General features: G+C 41.4%; 1 protein-coding gene across 1 annotated transcript in view; it reads right to left on the reverse strand.

Annotated features, from left to right (window-relative positions):
• Eip74EF (Ecdysone-induced protein E74) overlaps window positions 1–6000 on the reverse strand; it is a 180610-nt gene extending 174610 nt beyond the window's left edge. Inside the window, exon 1 of the mRNA XM_043418721.1 lies at window positions 5195–6000. The gene's annotated coding sequence lies outside the window, so the exon portion shown is untranslated. The remainder of the gene's footprint in view (window positions 1–5194) is intronic.

Consider the following 6000-nt stretch of genomic DNA (forward strand, 5'->3'; position numbering starts at 1 on the left):
TGGATATTTTTTATGTTATTTCTAAAAATTAGCGAAAAATGTGACACGAACTTAAGACAACCGCGACATTGCTCCGTCGTGTTTCGTTTCGCGTGTAGTGACCGGCCCGGCCTGCTGCTCTGTCGACAGGTCCTCTCGAACAGCTGCGTGGACGATCTAACCCTCGGTCTCGAAGTTTCAACCTCGCGATCAGCATTTTGTCAGTAGTGTTGAATTGTTTTTTTGTTATTATCGTAATGGTGCCAAGAAAACGGTGGAAAGGCAAATGGGTGACCGAAGCTGTTGATGATAAAAGAGTGAAACAGACAGAGGTTGGCGACAAAATATGAATATTGCTCGGTTTCATGCGACACACATAATCTCATCCATCCACTCCACTTGACCGTTTGAAATTTCGCGCCGATCCTGACATAATGCAACGTTGCCGTTACTTTCTTCGACCGTGGCGAGTCGATGGAAAATGAGCAGTTCAGTAATTTGTTTTTACGAAAATCTAACAAACTATGCAGAGAAACTTGTTGAAAATTTGACAAAATTATCAGTTAAATACAACGTGGAAGTTGGTGTTTTTCTTTTTAATATGACGCTGAAGTTTCCAACGTTGGAGTCCAACGAAATGATCTAAAAAAAACTCTCAAATAATTCCGGTAAATCTCCAATTTTCTTCCCTGCCGAATTTCCAGTTCGTCATTTTTTAAGCCACATCAATAATTCGTGAAATAAAAAAATAATTAATTATAAATCTTTTTTTCGTTCGCATTTCGTTGAACTCCAACGTTGCAAACTTCAACTTCGTTTTTTAATGTGTAAGCATTTTTTAAATTATGACAAAAAAAATGTGGTTTGTACCATCTAAGCCCGTGTTAAAATGCTTCATAAAAAAAATTTATTTCTCAAAAACTGCGTTGTGAATCAATCTCAAATTTTTTTGACACCGCACTCCCTCTACGACGCTGAAGTTTGCAGCGTAGGAGCCCAACGAAATGATGGAAAAAAACTCTCGAATTATTCCAGTTATTCTCCAATTTCGTTCCCTGCCGAATTTGCAATTCGTAGTTTTTCAACCTACACCAATGTTTTCGTGAAATAAAAAATTAGCGAATCAGAAATGTTTTTTTTCGTTAATTTCGTTGGACTCCGACGTTGCAAACTTTTCAGCGTCGTACAAAATTGGAGATTTACTGGAAAATTATTCGAGAGTTTTTTACAACAACATTTAGTTGGCCTCGAACGTTGCAAACTTCAGCGTCATTTGAGGTCACACGCTCGCCACACTGGTGCAAATTTGCACTTTTTGGGGGTAACAATTCCTTAGTAATCGCGATTAGAAGGATTTAAAAAATGGAATAATCTAGTTTTATTATATAAAAATGGCCAAGTTGAAGGAATTTTGAAAACCGATTTATTTTCATTTCCATGGGTGCCTACGGGTCTCGTTTCCTCATACCGTTTTTGCGCGGCTCGTAGATTTTTGAAAAAATGTTGAAATCTCAGTTGCCTCCGATCGAAAAATCATTTGGGTTCCGCAGGAATAACGGAGCGTGAAAATACGAAAGTAGTAAAAAGAGTAGCGCGCGAGAGCGCCGATGAATGCAATGCACTCGAATCTCTCCGCGTGTCTTTTTCGTCTCTCGCGGTTGTACGGGAGCATTACGTAATACGGCGGCGGGCCGAGCGCGGGCCTCCGCGGCTGGCGAGACACGAAATTATATCGATTTCAATCTCTCGAAGAGGAAAAACTGAGTGCCGGCTACTGTTCCATGTAAATAAATCTACGCGAGTCCGTTCACATATTAATTCGACACGCCTTTGAAATTCGCCAATGTGTGTTGTATTAGTTCTTCGAGTGTGTGTACCCAATGCGAATACAAATACGCGTTCTTGTGTGGAAAGATTCTTACGTACTTTTTTTTCGTTGGAAAGAAAAAAATGGATGTGTGTTAACTTAATAATGTGCAAACGCTAAAAGCTAACGAACTTGCTGAGAGCCGAGAGGGAGAGAAAGAGAGAAAACGTGGACAAGCGAGTCTCGCGAGTTGAGAGGTGCGGACGGTCGGTCAGAGACCCCGCAGGGCCGGCACAAACAGAGAGAGAGAGAGAGAGAGCGCGCGCGAGTACAGCGTTACCCACTCGCTCGCTCGCTCGTTCGCCTCAACTCTCTTTGCTATCTTAACCTGGACCGGCAACAATGCTCAATAATGCTTCTCGTGCCCGCTCGTGCTACGGTCGCCACCGGTGTACGTACATTTCTCTCTTCCATCAATATTTTTCAACATTTTTCAGAGCTCCCATTCGGAGCTACCCTTCAAAATATTTCGCGATCGAATTTTCCGTTATTTTTATTTTTTATTGATTTTGACACGACACTGAAGTTTCCAACGTTGGAGTCCAACGAAATGAACGAAAAAAACGTTTCTAATTCACCAATTTTTTATTTCACGAATCGTTGGTGCAGCTTGAAAAACTACGAATCGGACATTTGGCAGGGAACAAAATAGGAGAATTACTGAAATTATCGGAGAGTTTTTTTCGATCATTTCGTTGGACTCCAACGTTGCAAACTTCAGCGTCATGATTTTGACAAATTTCTACCGCACGGAGAGACTTTTATATATGAATATTTAGGAGAAATTTTTTTGGATAGAAATTATTGTATTATATTTGACTAAAGTACATAGTAATTTTGTCACCGAGAGCAGTTCTCTCAAATTTTATTATGTGGGACAGGCGAAATTGAGGTCTGTACGACCCTGAAGTCTGCAACGTTGTAGTCCAACGAAATGAAGGAAATAAACAATTGTAATTCATCATTTTTTATTTCACGAATCATCGATGTGGGTTGAAGAATGACAAATTCCAAATTTGCTGGAACTAGTCGACAGTTCCCTTACATCATTTCGTTATACTCCAACGTCGCGAACTTCAGCGTCACGAGGTCTGCGACATTCTTACCTTTGGTGGAATTTTAAAAATTGGTCACTACAAAAGCTGGTGAAATTTGTCAAATTTAGTAAATCTTTGTCGAATAGATCGTTTACTTATTTTCGCGAGTCTGCTCATGAAGGAAGCGACTGCTCGAAATTTCACTATCGCAACACCTCACATATTTGGTGTGCGCTAGAATTTTACTGTGTTATTGAGGAAAATTCAGGGCGGTAAAAAGAAAAATACGAAACTGTTGAATTTTTCGTTACAGCACAGAGATCGCTACGTAATCTCCTAAATTTTCATCAAATCGTTTCGTGGTTTACTGTGTTTTTAATCAAAATTCACTCGGTCTCGATGTTTTATACAACGCATCGCGTTTCCCAAACGTTTGCATAATTTGACACACTCTCTCGATTCTTATTGTAATATCGATGTGGTCCGACGTTCCTATATTTTATTTTTCGAATCATCAAAGTCAAGTTCGAAGGAGATGCACGAAGCTTGAATGAACAGACGAAAATGAACCGCAGAGCTTGAAGCCTTCGGTGGATTTCAATAATCGGGAATTAAGCTACGAGACACAGGGGTAAAATAAAACGAGTCTGAAACGAGGTGGCCGGAAAAGAATATTGGAAACGGAAGAAGTGAAAATGAGAATAAAAAATACAAAGTGCGTGCGCAGGCAGAATAAAGAGCGCGAGAGAGACGACGTGGTAGAAGAAAAGCGGAAAAAAATCGTAGAAAGATTGATAAGGGATTGGTAGTCTGTGCTCGTAGCTTTGGGGCACGTCTGCGCGCGGAAAATTCAAATTAATCGTAGAGGCAATTAGAATTGTTGGCGTCCGGGACACTGGCTGAGCGTGAGAGAGAGAGAGAGAGAGAGAGAGAGAGAGAGAGAGAGAGAGAGAGAGAGAAATAAAAATATTAGACTCCGGATCGGCGAGAAGGAGCGCGAGAGTGAAAAACGACGAAGGAAAAGGTTTTTCTCCGTGTCTCTGGGCGGGCGATCGGAGCGCTCGCACGAGTCGTAATTTCTCTTTTCCTATCTTTTCCTTTGACTATGGACTTGGCGAGAACGCGTCGCGCGTAGTGCACTCTCCTTCTGCTTCTCCCCCGACTCCTCTGCGCTCTTCGATACAATTGTTTCTCCTCGTGCTCGGTTATAAATATAAATACTCTTCTCCGTCTCTCTCACACACTTTTTCCGTTTCTGTCTGTCGTCTCCTCGTTTTCTCGCTGTTATCAGTTTCACGGAGACTGTGCGGCAACTTCCCACGCGCGGAGAATACGTCCAGGCAAATCTTGCAACGAGAACAATTCGCGCTGAGTATCCGTGCATTGCTCTGAACGTGAAAAATCTCAAATTCATTAAAATTTCTAATAGCGAATAAATAACGCGAATGCTCCTCATTTGAAAAGCACTCCGGATGTCAGTTGACCGAATTTTCGTGTTGAAAAAAAATTAGAGAAATATGCGTGTACGCGTTGTTGTTCGACGGAGCTTTTTCGAGAGAACGCAGCGAGCGAGATAAAAAAAATAGAGTATCATTCGGTGCGTCGTATTCGCGTGACTAAAGTGGCATCGATTCTGCAACGAGATAAGAAAATATTGTCTTACATCATGCTCGGCAACGTCAGCCACTGAACTGACGCGACGTCGAAAATCAAAATTATTATTATTCCGTCAGAGTAACAGGCTTGGAGCGTCGTTTCTTGCGATTAAAATTTGGACTTTTGAAAATTCGGAGAAAGTGATGATTAAAAGTGTCAACGACGTTACACCGAATCCGCACGTTCCTGGGGCGAAACTTTTTTTCGGATAATCCGTGGGATCGATTCGCTATTTTTATGACACACATTTTATCTCATTTTCACGGTTCGTCAACAAGTTTGAGCCGGTCAATAAGTCTCGGGGTCAATAAACAAACAAACAATAAAACAAAACAAATGATTAGCGTTCGCCCAGCACACGCGATGTTTCGAGAAAAAATAGTTTTCAGTGTGTTGTTCCGCGTCGAAAAGAAACAGCGCGCGACTCCGCACTTCCACGAAATATCAAACGTTTCCGAGAAAACGGTGTACCTACTTTTTTTAGTTATCTCTCTCCCGTTCGATCCGATTCCCCGAAAGTATCATTTTTCTTTCCGTTCGAATATTATTATTTCTAAACACTCGCGATCCTTCGCAAGCTTTCAACGTTGAACACGAAAATAGTTGCAAAATCTAATTTTGAATAAAAATAATGAAATAAATGAATAACGCTCACCGAAAGTAGCCCACGTGCGAAACGTCCACGAAAAATAAAATCTCGAGGTGATCCACGGGGGATACAAATTAATGTGGAGAGCGTTGAGAGAGCGTGAAAAAAAAACTGTCGGTTAAGAAAAAGAGTATTTTCTTTCCGTTTGCTTTATTTTTACGCACTATGCTGATTTAACATACACGCACGAGTAACCCACCGTCGTCGATCACTGACACAAGCACTGCGTTTGTTTTTTTCCTTGTTTATTTTAAATCACGCGATATACTTGAAACTTTCCAATTACTTTATCAAATGAGCTATCGATAACAAGATTCTTTTTGTTATAAAACTGTTCTTTTAGTCGCACAAATAACACTCTAAATCTTGAGTTCCTTTCATCGTCGCACACGTTCACAGTTTTTAGTTTCTTTTTTATGACGCCGGGAAAAACCCCGTTGAACGGATCCGAACACGAGTTTTTTCGAGGTAAGAGCTTTTTCTAATCGAACAATCGCTCTCCACGGTTAGTCTTTTCTCAACATCGCACACGCACAGTGTCTTTTGATCGACCGAAAGAAGACCGTGGCAGGAACCCAAAACCTAATTCTTCAAGCGTCGATGTCAATTATTTTTTCCAAGTTTTTCATTGCTCCCAGGGTCCGTACCAAGGTCAGCTGAACTTTCGAGTTTTTCGAGCGCTTTGTTTCCAGTAAAAAAAATTGGTCGTTCCAAGGAGAGAGCGGACACGTGGTCGCAGCGAAGACTTTCGGGACTTGCGGGAGGCGCGCGCGTCGTGCGTTCCTTGTAAACTCGCGTTCGACTGAACACCC

The sequence above is a fragment of the Venturia canescens genome, chromosome 5, assembly GCF_019457755.1.
Source record: "Venturia canescens isolate UGA chromosome 5, ASM1945775v1, whole genome shotgun sequence".
Lineage (NCBI taxonomy): Eukaryota > Metazoa > Arthropoda > Insecta > Hymenoptera > Ichneumonidae > Venturia > Venturia canescens.